The sequence below is a fragment of the Cnephaeus nilssonii genome (genome assembly GCF_951640355.1).
Source record: "Cnephaeus nilssonii genome assembly, chromosome: 18".
Classification (NCBI taxonomy): Eukaryota; Metazoa; Chordata; class Mammalia; order Chiroptera; family Vespertilionidae; genus Cnephaeus; species Cnephaeus nilssonii.
Window position 1 is genome coordinate 13,952,559 of NC_137089.1, and position 16,551 is coordinate 13,969,109.

The window sequence follows — 16,551 nt, forward strand, 5'->3', positions numbered from 1 at the left end:
GAGCCTGCAACCAAGGTACATGCCCTTGACCAGCATCAAACCTGGGAACTTTGGGTCCACAGGCCAACAATCTTTCAACTGAGCCAAACTGGCTAGGGCTGGAAGTATTCTTTGCATCTGGAATCAAAGCAACGTTACCCACCTCTCCACATATCTCACCATTTATTGACAGTGCTCCTTCAGAAGCAAGATGATCCAGAAACTCCTCCCCAACATCACACCACACACTTTCAATCCACGTCCCCAAAAAGGAAACTCAGTGAGATAACGCAGAGATTCTGAGAAAAAAACAAGGGACGTCATCCCCAAAATTATGGGGGGCGGGGGGGGGTGCAAGTCTAGCCAAAGCATAACTACCTGCAGAATGGACAGAGGGGAGAGTCAGACTCTCTTGAGAACCACAGACTGCCCTTACCCATGGATCCCCTCGGAGGACGATAGGATCTGTTGTGCCTCTGATGGACATCCCAGTACCCCATGACTGTGTCAGTAGGGTTACCTCACCCACCCTACATCAATGACATTGTTGAAACCTAGGAAAAAGGGAACTGGGCGTCACAGCAAAAATGTCCAAATTTCACTGTGTCCCACAGTGCAGTAAGTTACTTCTCAAACTGCCTGCTACTTGCCCTTACCGATCCAGCACTAATCTGGACACGCAGGCCTTACTTCCTGTGCATTAAACCTGAAACGGCCTTGGAGAATTGAATGTTTGCAGCTGTGTTTCCAGCCCTGCTTTCCACGGAACGAGAAATGTGAATTTTTGCCGCTGATTCCCCATGGTCCTAGATTCATAAAACGGAACCTTTCAGGCATTTGAATAATATTTTTAAATGTATTCAACATTACATTCACATTCCTTTCCCAGGATGCTGTTTTCATTCCAGACCAGCCGCCACAGGCCTCCACAGTCGGCAGAATTTTCAGACATGCCTAAATACAAGCGCGCGCAGCCGTTTACTTTGGTGAAATTTCACGTACACAGGGAGATTATTTTTAGTTATGGAACCCAGTCAAAACTCTGGGTAAAGCAAAATCAAGCAAGAGCAAAATTGGTAGACAACGTGATGATATTCTTACTTTTTCCTCTATTTTTATAGTCTTCTCTAGAAATTTCTAGACATGAGTCAAGAGAAGTAAATGACTTAACGAAGGCAGTTTTGGTGATAACGATGGCAACATCAGTAGTCAAGTTATTCCCCAACAGTTTTTTCAATATGGAATCCATATGTAGACAAGATCGCATCTCTCCAGATAACTATCACTTTCCAACATGTCAGAGCAAAGTTAGTTTGCCCTTTTGGAAAAGGGAAAAAAAAACAAAGCATTCATCACATACATAAACAGTCAAGCAACAAGGATGGAACATCCCCTAGAATATATACTCCCAAAGGGCTAAGACTTGGTCTGTCTCGTTGTTTGCTGTAACCCCAACACCTACAAAAATAACTGGCACATAGTAAGTGCTCAATAAAATCCATGTTTACACACTCCAGTGTGTGGCTACCTCATCAATGTGCTAGACCCCACCAGTCAGCTATTGCCACAATAATACTGTGTGGCAAGCCACCACAGAATCTCAGCCTCATAAAGAATTCCTTTCTTCTTGTTCACACAGGGGTTGGTTGGCTAGAGTTCAGGCAATCTAGGCTGGGCTCAGCTGGGTTCGGGACAGCTCTCTGTGTCCCTCATCCCCTTTAGACCAACAGCACCTGAGCCATAGTCTCTCAGAGAAAGGGAGGAGTACAAGAGGCCAAGCCAAATCGCAAGCTCTTTATAAGCCTCTGCTTTTTTATCTGTGAATATCCCACTGGCAAAAGCCAAGTCACATGGCCACCCCCAGCATCCCTGGGGATGCGGGTGGGGTGGGGTGGAGGAGGTATACTCCTGCAGAAGCCAGTGGGGAGGGAGGGAGTGTCTCCCACAGACCAGCATTGCTAAAACTTGTATAAGGTAGTTTCCTTTTAAAGGAAAAAAAAAAAAATTCCTCAAGTACCTCTGGGGTTGGCCAGAGTTATTTTTATTATAATTCACTTAAATATAGAGATATACAAAATGACTTATAGACATCTGGTGCCGGTAGTCTCATACCGCTATAAAAACAAATGCACAAATTAAACTCAGACAAAACGGCAAAGCCAATAAAACAAAGCATCACTAGTGCCAGGTAAAGGATCATGTCGTTTTGCTGCCTCTACATGGCTGCTTTCAGTTTGACTGTGGTGCTGACTGCTATGGCCCGGTTTCCCTTGCATTCATCACGCCTGGGGTGCTACATGCTATGGGAACCCCACCTCTCTAAAACAGTTTTTCTGTTTCCAGCAATCTCCGGTATCATTAGTCTGTACTTGATGCGAAGGCATTATTTTCATTTCAAGCCTGCTTCTATTCTTTGCTCATTAGACCATGACAATTAATTAATTTCTACTCAGTACCACTGCTTCAAAAAAAATCCAAATGCACCAAAATGAATGAAGAGGGGGAACTGTGCTGTGGTATGACGTAGTTATGGATTTTTCTGATGATCCAGAATAGGAACATAAAGGGACATATTTTTAAGATCATTATTTAAAGGGAGCTTCAAATCTTTGCACTTCATCACTGAGAATCCCCCAGAGAAACACAGACCTCAGTTTGAGAAATGCTGAGCTGGCCCACCCGCTCCACTGTGTGGCCTTCTGACCATCTGGATCATGAAGCCACTCTGAGTGCAGCCCCATGTTCTGGAGTCCACAACTCCATCTGCTGCCTCCTTATGGCTCATTCACGATTACTAACACGCCCACTACAATCCCAAGCCAGGCTCTAAATGCTCAAAAGTACTCTTGATAGACTATCTGAAACTAATAGACCAGAAGGATTAGGGAGAAAGAGACCTGAGAAACACAACATTTCGTTGTCAGGCACGGGCATCGGTCAGTGTCTGCCCTGCCAGCATCCACTGGGACCCTCCCCAGCTGCTGCGGCCTCGGCGAGCCTTCTGGCAGAATGACCCAGCCCGCTCGTTCTTCCAGGAATTTGAATCTCCAGGGGAAGACTGTCAGGATGGAAAAGGACTGTTGCAATCCATCCTGCTGTTAGTCCCGAAAAGACTACCCCTTAGTTCCCCAGTATTTAGAATCCCAGAAATGCCCAGTTTCCTTTCTGGGGCCACGTTCGACATACAGTTCACGCTTTTCCTCCACTTCTGGAGGAAAATGGCCTTGCAATGGATTCTTTTCGGTCTAAGCAGCCAGAGTTGGTTTCTGTACCCCAACTGATAAATATTCCAACATGAATTTCTAAACATAAACAATCTCAAAACAAGGCCATGATTACACGAACAAATGCAACTGTGTTTGCCTTTAGATTCCCAAAACAGAAGTGATCTCATCCCCAAATGCTGTTTATGCTGTATACTCAGCTGCTGCAGCCTGGGGTTAACCCTTCCTCTTCCATGCTCTGGCCCCAGAGCTCTGGGAACCCCCACCAAGAGGCCAGAGCACCGACAAAGGTCCCTCCCCCACGCTGTCAGGGTCTGGGGCAAGACAGGTTTATGCTTCTCTAACCCATGCCAGACCCCTCACACAGTTGAGCCTGGGACGAGGAGGGCTGAGGGAGAAGCAACAGATGGCTCCTTACACCTCCATGGCACAACCAGGTTCAAGCAGTCCAAGTATCAAGAATACTTTTTTTTTTTCAGTCCTCGTATGAACACTGCTCCCCTCCCCCACCCCTTCCTGGCACATTTGTTGAGCCTTTTCTACTTCTACAACTGATGCGAATCAAAAACAAACAGCATTCCACAGACAGAGAGCACCCTGGGGACAGGGGCTAAATCGTATTAATCTCTAAAACCTCAGGGTGAAGCACAGTACTTACATGCAGTGTCTGCTCAGTGAACCGGCTCACTGTGCTGGGTGACTGAATCAGTGGCTCGATCAATCCAAGGATATACACAGGCACTTCTGGAACAACATCATCATCATCATGGTAATAGTAGCAAACACTGATATGGCACCTACTGTGTGCCAGGCACTGTTCTAAGAATCCTCATGGGTTAATATTCAATCTCCATAACAGCCCTGGAGTAGTTACTATCATCATCCCAATTTCACACGTGAGGAAACAGTACCGCATTGCTAACTGGCTCAAGGTCACCCAGGTAGCCGGTGGCAGAGTGGGGCTGCTAACCCAGGCAGTCTGGCCCAGAGTCCCTGCTCAGAGCCACGGCACTGCATGGTCTCTCACGGGACAAGAATAAGCCAGGCCAAGCCCCCGCCATGCGGGGTAGACATCCTGCCCTTCTGGTCTCTTTCTCCCTAACCCTGGAGGGTAGACATCCTGCCCTTATCCCCCCACACACCTGAGAGAGCAGGTGCTGAGAGTGGCTTAGGAAGGACACGCACGATTCACTCCCATTCCCTGTGGCACCTGCTCCAAAAGGACCGGAGAAACAGTGGAAGAAAAAAAACAACAGCTACTCTGTATATTTCAAACATATATTCGCCACGCCCCCTGAGAGACACTTAATGAAATGTCACAGTAACTCACAGCTGAAGTGACTCTCGGAACAACTGCTTTCTTGGATGACATGAGAATATTTATTATTTCCCAATGTTATGTCTAAAAGCAGACAAAAGGAAAAAGATATATACACTCTCCTACGTGGTGATGATGATGACAATGATGATTTGAAGAAAAAGGCTTTTCCCAAGTCCAGGCAGAAGACGGGAACTATAACAGAAGCAGCAATGTCACTCTGTCACTTAGGAGCGTAGCCGACCAATGAAAGGAAAAGCTGCCTCAAAAGCGCTCGGTACAAATTAATGGGTATGTGTAAGACATTAATCCTAGGGTATCTCAATTTCGCAAATTTGGCCCGTAAGAGCAAAATAAAAGGAAAAGATGAAGAGTTTTTGAAATGTTAGTGTTTCCTAGAAATAAAGTATCAAAATTTAAAACGATGCTAAGTATATTATTTCTTTATCCCTTACTTGAAATACCAGAAAGAGCCTTACTTCATTGTTCATGAAATGCAATTCAACAACCTTTGAGTTTTATCCCAGCTGTCCCATCCCAGTAAATAGCCAAACACCTGCACAGATGCTCAAGCCAAATACAATGTGTGTGGGGGGGGGGGAGGGGGGGGCGTGCAAGGCGGGACATACATATATGCTGCAGCCAGCTAACGGCTGTCCACATTCACAGCACTGGGAAAATGAGAAAGCTAAAAAGCAGAAGGGGGTTGAGGTCTGCAGGGAGGGTGGAGAAAAGAAGAAAGAAACAGTTGGAGAGATGTTCTCCAGGCCCAAAATAGTAACACGGAGCGGCTGCAACAGATTTCAATCTGCTAACCTGAAAAGTCGCGTTACTTTGTCCTGCTGGGAATCGGTGAGGCATTTTTTTCATATCCGTCCCTGTATTTCCACTGCCCCACACGCAGGCCCCATCTGCAGGCTGCCCGTTACCTCGGGCCAGGTGGGCCAGGGACAGAGTGAGAGGGGGCGGGTGAGGGTGTGAACAGCTCCAGGGCCCACTCAGGCCCCTGCCCCAGCTCCTGGCAGGAACCCAAGGCGGGCTGGCTCTGGATCTTTGGGAGGTTATTCCTCCACTTTCAAATGCATATGAAGTGGAGGCCTCGAGAGGCATCAAATGGAAAACACCGAGGGCAGGGCATTGGGCCTTTTGGAACTCAGCGTTTTGCTCCTATCACCTGCCTCCTCCCTCCCCGACCTTGTCCCCAATTTTAAACTCCCCCTGGGCTATAGGGGTTATCTACGGGAGCACCAATATTATAAAGATGGCCAGTGCCCTCCTTCAAAAATAAAAATCCAGCCTTGACTGGTTTGGCTCAGTGGATAGAGCGTCAGCCTGCGGACTCAAGGGTCCCAGGTTCGATTCCGGTCGGGGGCATGTACCTTGGTTGCGGGCACATCCCCAATAGGGGGTGTGCAGGAGGCAGCTGATCAATGTTTCTCTCTCATCGATGTTTCTAACTCTCTATCCCTCTCCCTTCCTCTCTGTAAAAAAAAAAATAAAAAATAAAATCAATAAAATGTATTTAAAAAATAAAAATCCAGAACATTCCTACCCCGTCACATTTCTAAGTAGATAGGTTTGAGGGAAGGGGGCGTTACTGACAGTTTTTAATAATTTTATAACTACATATCATTTTATAAATACACATGACTCTCACTTATTCACAGGAAGACAAATAAGTCTTTAGAAAACCCAGCAGGATTCTTTGGAACTATTAGTTTCTCCTTCCTGGACCCAGCACCCCCTTTCCCCTGATGAGGAGACCAGTAAGTACTGAAATGATCAAAATGCAGGCAGCCCAGGAAAGTCCAAAGAGAAACATCAGGGGTCACGTGTTCTGGATTTATCACGAGGGCGTTAAGCCAGAAAGAATTCTTGTCCCAAGAAGTCCAACTCCCTCCTCAGTGACCCTTCCTAAAATGTGGTTTACATTGCCTAGGACCTTAGCCCTTTGCTATGCAGTTTAAGCTCTTTGCCCAGGGTGAGAGGTTTGTAGCTCTACTACCACCTTGCAGTTAATTAGAGGTGTGTGGAGTAGCTAGCTCCAGAATCTTCACTGAGCCCCTATTCTGTGAGTGGCCTGTGCTATTCCTGGAGGGCATAACACAAGACAGTTCTGCCTCAGTGAGGTGTGGCATGGCCTGGGAGGCCGCCATGAATTACACAAATAGCTATTTCATTACCATCGTGATATAGTTTTAAAAGAATACAACTTGGGAAAACCATTTCCTTTCAAGACTTGCAGTTAGAGAGGAGAGGTAAGTCAGCAGCTAGGCGGGCAGGTGCCCACAGGTCAAGGTCTGACGGTGGGGCATGTCTGAAATAAAACCTTCCACCCAGTTTTTGTTCTCTGAAAAAGCACCAGAGGCGTTGCACCCAGAGTCATTTGTGCAAGAGGAACAAATCTATATTAAACTAAAACATTGGCACCCTGGCTGGGTGGCTCAGTTGGTTGGAGTATTGTCCTGTACACCAAAAGGTTTCGGGGTCAATTCCCGGTCAGGGCACATGCCCAGGGTTGCAGGCTCGATCCCCAGTGTGGGGCGTGCAGGAGGCAGCCTATCAATGACTCTCTCGCATCATTGAGGTTTCTATCTTTCCGTCCCTCTCCTTTCCTCTCTGAAATCAGTAAAAATATATTTTAAAAAATAAAATAAAATGTATGATGACTTTAGACTTAAGAGCCTGAAAATGAATGTGCGTCATTTAATTTAGTGTTTATTCATTTATTTAACAACTAGAGGCCCGATGCACGAAATTCGTGCAAGGGGCTTGGCCCTCGCAGCTGCAGCAGCTGCCTCTGCCCTCACAGCCCGACTTCATCTGGAAGGTCGCCCAATGGTCGTTCCGCTGTTCGGCTGTCTGGTCTAATTAGGATATTACGCTTTTATTATTATAGATTATTAAGCACATTCTTTGTACCCAGAACTAGAAGAATGCAAAGGAGTTGTATAGCATTTTAGGGCTGAAAGGGCCCTGTTCTAAAGAAGTTTCTATACTGGTATTTTGGGTTGAATTGTGTGCCCCAAAATTTCATGTATTAAAGCCTAATGCCCAGTTCCTCAGAATGTGTCCTTATTTAGAAATAGAGTCATTGCAGATTAACTAGTTAAATTTAAATGAGTTCACACTAGAGTAGGGCGGCCCCTAATTCAATATGACTAGTGTCCCTATAAAAAGGAAAACACCTTAATCTCTGATTTCTAGGCTCCAGAGCTGTGAGACAGTAAACTTCAGGAATTTGAAGCCACCCAGTTCATGGTACTTTACTCGTATATGGCAGCTCAAGCAGATGAACACAATTGGTTATTTACCTATTCCCTCTTAGCACCACACCCATCATTCTCTCCTCTGCTCTGTGAGGCCGAAGCAGGAACTGCAAAAGGGTATCACCTACTCCCCTGTCAGCTGGCTTCCTGGAAGGTTCTACAACACAAGGCACTAGAGAGAGAGTGGAAGGTGAGAGAGAGAAGGGACTTCCAGTTTCTGTCAGCATCACACCAGCTTCAGTGCCAGATTCTCTGTACACTCCCCACACCAGCCACCCCGTACCTCCTTGGATGTGCTGCCCTCCGAGCCACACCCACCTGGCCATCAAAATGCCCACCGCTGTGCTGCTTCACCAGCCGGACTGCACCTCACCTCAGGTCCAGCCCACCCTGCCAGGCCCCCTCCCCAGAGCTCCTAGGTTCTCCTTATTCTACCTCCTCGCTGCTGCTTTTTTGCAGTTAGCACCTGTGGGTGACTTCAGCATTTCGTTGTGCTCTTAGATTCCCAACATGTGTAAAACCAATCCCCTGTGTGAAATCTCTGTTTGAAATACCTAGTATGGTTTGGGGTTTTCTGACTGGATCCTAAGTGATTTAGCTTACAATGCCCATGAGGAGACAAATATACAAAAATTCAACAATATAAGCAAGTCAAGATTCACAATAAATAGTGTTGGCAATGGTGCAGGTAAACACCCTCAATTTGATGTCGATGAGAATATAAATATAATTCAGATTTTCTGCAAGGAAGTTTGGCAAAATGAATCAAAAGATAAAATATGTATGGTTTGAGTTGTAAAATCCCACTCCTAGAAATTTACCCTAAGGAATGAATCAAATAACACAAGATTTGTGCATAAGGATTCCATTGCAAATAGCCATTAAAATAATGCAGCTATATATTCTTGACATGGAAATACACCCATGTCACAGTTTGTTAAGAGACAGAAGTAGATTTACATATGGCAGCTATAGCATGAAAAAACGTTGGAAAACAATTATAATTATTTTATAACAAATGATTACAAAGAGTAATTATTTGTAGGTGGTAGGAATTCAGGTGACTGGGCAAGATACCAGTTGCTTGGGGCAAAGAGAAGTGTTCTATTAATAATGGTTACAAAAATACTTACACAACTCTGTTCTAATGTCAATTTGTAAATGTATAAAATAGTGGAAAAATTCAGGCATTTGAAAGAAAGTAATCATCTTGCATTTATATTATTTAATCTAAATTTACAAAGCCATGAATTTTTGTTTTCTCTTTTCTATTATTCCTGTCACTTTTATTTTTTTCAAGGTGACCCATATTTATCCAATCACAGAAAAAAAAAAGTAATTATCTCATTGATATGCTAGCTCTTTATCAATGTGTGAGCCTAATTTAATAGAAAAAAAAATGTCAACCAAAGAGTGGGCAAAAACCAAAGAGCAGTCCCTGTGGCCTTGAGTCAGAACTGCCTTAAACACTTCACCAAGCTACTGTTTAGACAACTAACAGCATGTCTGCAGCTTGCAGAGAAATGCGGAAACAATGGAGGTACCGCCTCAGAAATAAGCTCATCAGGCAGTGGAAGAAACCTCCTCTTCCAGCCACAGGGACAGTGGAATCTTTGAAGGAGAAATGACCACTGCAACTCAAATGCAAAAACGGTATCAAAGTTCAATCAGTGCTCTCCCTCCTGCCCTGGGCATCATCTCTGCTCTCCGTCCCAGGAATCTGGCAAGAGCAGCTGCTTCCTGGGAAAAGACCACTCACGTGAGCCCTCATCCTCATTCCTTAATCCAGTCTCACTCAGGAAATCCTAGTGCATACTAGAAGTCTAAAAATAGCATTGCCCACTGGAATTTAAAGGCTCGAAACTGAACCTTTCCCAGGCTTCACTCCAATGATATTGAAAATGCAGATTTATTTTTTTTTTTCTATACCAACAGAAGCTTGGGGAATTGGGACTAAAGGCAATGAGGCCCAGGGATCCATCTGCTCCATGTTATCCTGGGGAGAAGCAATCACTGCTATTTTGGAAGTCTCAAAATGCTTAGCAAGAGTCTTATGGAAAAAACACAATGAACACTAATACAACATCAGAGAGGCATCCAGGAACCGGGACCCACAAACCAGGCAGAATGACCCTGAGAGTTTCCAAGGCACCTGGAGCAACCCTTGCAAATCATTATGTACCAACTCACAAAATGGGTCTTAAGCGGCATCCTTTTTCCTGATAATGGTTCACCGATCACACAGAATAGTAGATTGCAGCTTTAATTTCCTTATTTTCCCTATCATCCTTTATACAGTCAGCCAAAGTTCCCATCCCCCATGTTTAAAGCACCATGGTAGGGCTTTACCTCAAAGAATCTTGCCTCAAGTCACTCACAGTCTGGTGGGGAGGAAAGAAATGCACAGAAATTGTGCAATAAGGCAAGAAAGGAGATAAACATTAGAGAGGAAGAAGTACAACTTTATTAGCCGATGACAAGTATGTATCTAGAAAATTCAAAGGAACTTATCTACAAACAATTAAAACAAGCAAATGAATTAAGAAGGAACACAAGATACAGTGTACAAAAACCAGCTGTATTTCTATAAACTTAAAACCAACTATCAGAAACAAAATTTTTAAAAATACCATACAGCCCTAGCTGGCTTGGCTCAGTGGATAGAGCATCAGTTGTGGACAGAGGGTCCCGGGTTTGATTCCGGTCAAGGGCACATACCCAGGTTGAAGGCTCGATCCCCAGTAGGGGATGTGCAAGAGGCAGCCAATCAATGTTTCTCTCTCATCATTGATGTTTCTATCTCTCCCTCACTCTCCGTTCCTCTCTGAAATCAATAAAAAAATATATATTAAAAAAATAAATAATAAATAAATAAAAATACTATATACAATAGCATAAAATATCAGGTGCATAGGAATAACTTTAACAAAAGATGTGCAAGAACTCCACACTGAACACATTGGTGAAAGAAACCCTAAATAAATGGAGAGACATACCATATGCATGGATTGTTACGATAGCAGTTCTCCCAAATTGACCTATAGATTCAACAAAGTCCCAGTCAAAATCCCAGGCATTTTTTTAATACAAATTGACAAACTTATTCTGAAATTTATATGGAAATGTAAAGGACCCAAAATAGCTAAAACAAATTTGAAAAAGAAAAACAAAGCCTGAGAACTTACACTTCCAGTAATTAAGACAATGGGCAAAAAACTTGAGCAGGCACCTTATGAGATAAGATATTCCAATAGACTAGAGATATTCAACCAGTGTGTGCCATAGCAGGCACACTGGTGCGCTGCAAGAATTTTTGGAACACGCAATACATGACTATTTAGTCAGGGGCATTGACTTATTTTCTAGATTGTCAAATAAAAACAATGGCAACCACCAACACAACAATAGCAGTACAGAGAATGAATCAAAATTATACTATTTCTGTCATATCAGCAAAAAATACATTACTTGGTGTGCTGCAGAATTTTAGTAATTAGTTTATGTGTACCATGAGATGAAAAAGGGTGAAAATCGCTGATATAGACAATAAGCATATGACACTGTACTCAACATCATTATTCATCATGGAATTGAAACCACGTGCCTCATTAAAATCACAATGAGATACCACTACATACACAATAGAATGAAAAAGATGTATACTCTCAGGTGATGGCGAGGATGTAGATCAACTCTCATATATTGCTGGTGAGAATGTAAAATGGAATAACCCCTTTGGAAAACTGTTTGGTGGTTTCTATTAATATTAAACATATGCCTACCCTATGGCCCAGAAATCCATTTCTAGTCATATATGCCAGAGAAAGAAGGATTTGCTCAAGAATGTTTTAGCATCTTTATTCATAATAGTGAAAAACTGGAAATAACCCAAGTTTCCACCAACAGAAGAACATATAAACAAATGTGATATAGTCATACAAGGGAATTCTACACAGTTCTTAAAAAAAAAAAAAAACTATTGATAGACACAATAGCAAGGATAAAACTCAAAAACATTATGTTGAGCAAAAGTAGCCAGACACAAAGAGGACATATTGTCTGGCAGTATTTATTTAAAGTTAAAGGATATGGCAACAAATCTATGGTGACAGAAATCATAACAGCCATGACCTTTGGTGGCTGGCAGTGGCTATTAACTGGGAAGAAGCATAAGGGAAATTCCCAGGGTGATGGAAATGTCTTGATCTGAGTGTTGCATAGGAATATGCCTATGTAAAAATTCATCAGGTTGTACAATTAAGAATTTTGCATTTACCATATGTAAATGGTATCTCAGTATAAAAGAAAGTACAGAAATAACCAGATGGTAGGAAGAGAAAAGTTTCGGAAAAGATATGCATACAAAGAGCTATTGGAATGGAGACATTTCTATCTGAGGTGATAGTGGGGGAGGGGCAGAGGCTGTGATCAGTAAAAGCATTACATTTAAAATGACCCTTGAGCCCTAGCTGGTTTGGCTCAGTGGATAAAGTGTCGGCTGCGGACTGAAGGGTCCCGGGTTTGATTCCGGTCAAGGGCACATGCCCACATTGCAGGCTCAATCCCCTATAGGGGCCATGCAGGAGACAGCCAATCAGTGATTCTCTCTCATCATTGATGTTTCTATCTCTCTCTCCCTCTCCCTTTCTCTCTGAAACATATTAAATAAATAAATAAACAAACAAATAAACAAACAAACAAACAAACAAATAAATAAATAAATAAATAAATAAAATGACCCTTGAAAGAGGGAAAGGTTTGAATCTAAGGAAATGAAGGGTGAAGGTAAAAGAAGGAAGAAAACATTGCAGGAGAGAAAGCATTACACATTTCTATGGTCTGAGTGTTTATGTTCCCCCGCCCCCAAATTCAGAGGGTGAAATCCTAACCCCCAAGGTGAGTACTGGGAGGTGAGGCCTTGGGGTATGAGGGTGGAGCCTATGAGCAGGAATAGTGCTTGTGTAAGAGAATCCAGAGAGCCAGCCTGCGCCTTCCACCATGTGAGGACACAGTGAGAAGGCACCATCTATGAGGAAGTGGGCCCTCATCAGACACCGAACCTGCTGGCGCCATGGTCTTGGACTTCCAGCTTCCAGAACTGTGTTTTCCACACAATGTTTGCTGTCTACAAGCCATCCAGTTTACTGTATTTTTGCTATAGCAGCCCAAACATACGAAGACACACATTAAGTAATGAAATTTAAACTGAGGTAGATACAATAGGAACGGAAGATATGAAGAATATTATAGAGCAGTGGTGGCGAACCTATGACACACGTGTCAGCACTGACACGCGTAGCCATTTCTGATGACACGCGGCTGCATGCCGAGGATGAAACATTTGCTGCTCCTGAGGATGAAACATTTACGACTAGAGTCTTGGAGTTAGTTTTTTTTTCAAAGTGACACACTACCCGAATTATGCTCAGTTTTTTGGCAAAGTTTGACACACCAAGCTCAAAAGGTTGCCCATCACTGTTATAGAGCCAGAATGTACCTGATTTGCCAGTTCATGAAATACTGAAACCAGAGCTAGGAAGAGAAGTCAGAGCTAAAGATAGGGAGTCAGTCTTAGAGGGTGACATGTGCAATCCTACCTAATAATCCTACCTAATAATAGACAAATATGCAAATTGACCGCACCTTCGCTATGCCCAAGCCACGCCCATCAGCCAAGCCACGCCCACCAGCCAATCAGGACGAGTATGCAAATTACCCCAACAAAGATGATGGCTAATTTGCATATCAAGACAGCTTAGAAAGAAGCCAAGAGATGCTGAAGGGAGCAAAGCTGCGGAGAAGCAAGCAAGGCAGGGGGGAGGAGAAGGGAGGAGCGGAGGCGGGGCCGGGGGAGAAGGAAGGAGAGCGGGGTGGGCTGGCGGAGAAGGCGGGCCAGGGGACAAGGGAGGAGCGGAGGCGGGGCGGGGTAGATTGCAGCAGGAAACCCTATTGCAGGATTTTTCCTGCAACGGGAACGCTAGTTGGTTAATAATATGTATGGGTTGGATGGATAAACACATGAAGGATGGATGGAGAGAGGTAGATTGAATCAGTTTGTCAAAAGAAATATATCAACGGTTTAACCACATAAAATTGCTAGTATTTGATCATGTTCAACCTTCTCAGAACTGTAGTTTCATTGGCTCAGTCTAATACATAAAAGTAAAATAGGGGTCAAGGGCAGCTGCTGGAGCAGTCCTTTATTTAGAGAGATAAAGAAGAAAAGCCAGAGAAAGAGCAGATAGAAAAATGCAGAATAAATAATAATCATAGGCTTTATGCATTTAGGAAAGGTATTGCCTTAATTAAAAATTATCTAATTAAAAACACTTGCCTCAGGACATGAACTGAAAATTTCAGAAGATACATAAAACCAAATGCATCACAATAACCAGAGAAATAAACATTAAAACTAAGGGATAGTGTTTTAAAGATTTTTTTAAATAACAGTATATGCTTCTGGCAAGAGTTTAGAAAAACATTCTCAGACATTTCTTTCAAAAGTATAAATGCATACAGACTTTCTAAAGAGCAACTTATTTGTATGTATAAAATCCTTTAAATTTTTCCTATCTTGTGACTCAGTAATTTCACTTCTAGGAATTCATCCTAGGAATTAATTACGTGCATAGTAAAAAAAAAAAAAGTAGAGTTATATGTAGAAAGATGTTTACCACAACCTTATTTATAACATAAAACATATTAAAACAACCTAAACGTTCAATAACAGAGCATTTTAAAATATTAGAGTTATTTTAAAAGTCACCCTTGTATAATAATCCTATATAATAAAAGGCCAGCCACCATAAGCATAATGACCAGAACGACCAGAGATCGGAACCACCATGGCCCTTTGCCCGGCTGGCTCTTCCCCCAAACAAGCAGTTAGGGGCAATCAGGCAGGCAGGCAGAGTGGTTAGGGGTGGTCAGGCAGGCAGGCCAGCAGTTAGGGGCAATCAGGTAGGCAGACGGCCCCTCGCAGGGCTGGCCCCGCCCACCAACAAGCAGTTAGGGTGAATCAGGCAGGCAGGCAAGTGGTTAGGGGTGATCAGGTAGGCAGGCCAGTGGTTAGGGGCAATCAGGTAGGCAGACGGCCCCTCGCAGGGCTGGCCCTGCCCCCCAGCAAAGAAAGAGGGAGGCCCAGGCCACCGGCAATGACTCTGTGGTGGGTGTGCAGCTGGCCAGCGATTGCCCACAGAGGGAAGCCCAGGCCAGCCAAGCCATCGCACCCACACCTGTCCCCTGCAGAGGGAGGCCACTGGTGGCAGGGGATGGGGGTGAGGCCAGCTGCCTGCAGCCGGGGGAAGGAAAGCCCCGATAGGCCCTGATCTGTGAGAGGGTGCAAGCCAGGATAAGGGACACCCCCCCCCCTCCCGTGCATGACTTTTCATGCACCAGGCCTCCAGTATTTAATAATATAGAAGAAAGCACCTTATATTTAATCTTTAAAATGACACTTTGAAGTTTTCCCCTGGAGGCTATTTCTATTGAGGAAATAGAAGGTGGGTGTGTGTGTGTGTGTGTGTGTGTGTGTGTGTGTGTGTGTGTGTGTGAGAGAGAGAGAGAGAGAGAGAGAGAGAGAGAGAATAAAAAGAACATCTGAAGAAACATACCAAAATCCCCAACAGTTGGATTACAATATGTTTTTTTATCTTTTTGTTTTTATCTTTCTTGTTTTTAACAATAATATGGATTACCCAAACAAACACTATTTATTTAAAAACACACTATTGCTCTCCAGTTGTCCGGCAGCATTGCAAAGGGTGTGTGTGTTCCACGTGCACATCTCTTAAAGGAATGCACAGAGGTGGTTTACCATTCCATTAAAGAAGCTTAAGCTTCAAGGCCCTTTCTGAGGGCACACGGGCCTTTTTTAAAACTCTAGGAGGGGGCCCTAATAGTGTGCCTGTGGGGTCATTTGTTTGCTTAATTTTGCATAATTAAGGCTATTTCAACAGCAATTGGTTAAAACTGCCCTCTCCACCACATTAGGTGGCACTGGAGTTGCCCTGGACATTCTTGGGATCTGGCTATGAGGAAGTAGAGTTGGAATCCGTTCAGTTTGGGGCTTCACAGGACATGTTATTGAGGTCTGTGGTTCTCTCCAAGTAGCGCAGTTAAGTTGTTGCTGCTGTCCCAGGGTAGACATGGCCTCCAGGAATGTTCCTACCACCCACTGCGTTGACTCAGCTAGCACCATCTAATGAATGGACAAGGCCAGAGGCATGAACACGCCGTAAGGTGCACAGGACTGGAGCACATAGGCAGTGGAGGAGAAGCAGAGTGAGAAGCTAATCTAGGGGGAAAATCTTCTAACCACCAGAGGCGTGATAGGAGGTTCAGTCCCCACTCACATCGCCCTCATTTCTCAGGACTCCTGGGACTATGGAGGCACTGAGGCCGAGGATGCGCTATTGCACAAAGCAGGTGGAGGAAATGGTACAGAAGTACAGCCCGTGTCAATGGGCTGCTTATCTAGGGCGGATCCATCTATCGGGACAAATTCCTGCCCTAATCTGTGAATCTGTCTTTAACTTTCACCTCCGAAGTTCCTGACCTTGGTGTAACAGCCGATTCGGAACTCCTAATAATCTGACCTAACTTCCTGTGTGTCACACGTTCTTCCTCCGAGATCTGAATGCTTGTGCCCCAAAGCAGGACTGGTGACCTGCATCCATCCTCACTGGTCCCTGTGTCTCAGGAATTTGGCTTCATGGCCTTCAGCCCTGACTGAACTTGTATCAGCAACTGTCAGACCAGT

General features: G+C 44.1%; 1 protein-coding gene across 7 annotated transcripts in view; it reads right to left on the reverse strand.

The window, feature by feature from the left end:
- Positions 1-16,551, reverse strand: part of NCALD (neurocalcin delta) — a 317,544-nt gene that overhangs the window by 264,262 nt on the left and 36,731 nt on the right. The window contains exon 1 of one of the 7 annotated variants that reach the window (XM_079796608.1): positions 7,836-7,897. The exons of 5 other annotated variants lie outside the window; for them this stretch is intronic. The gene's annotated coding sequence lies outside the window, so the exon portion shown is untranslated. Of the gene's footprint in view, positions 1-3,861; positions 3,940-7,835; positions 7,898-16,551 lie in introns of those variants that run through there. One more of the 7 variants, XM_079796606.1, reaches the window with a different exon arrangement.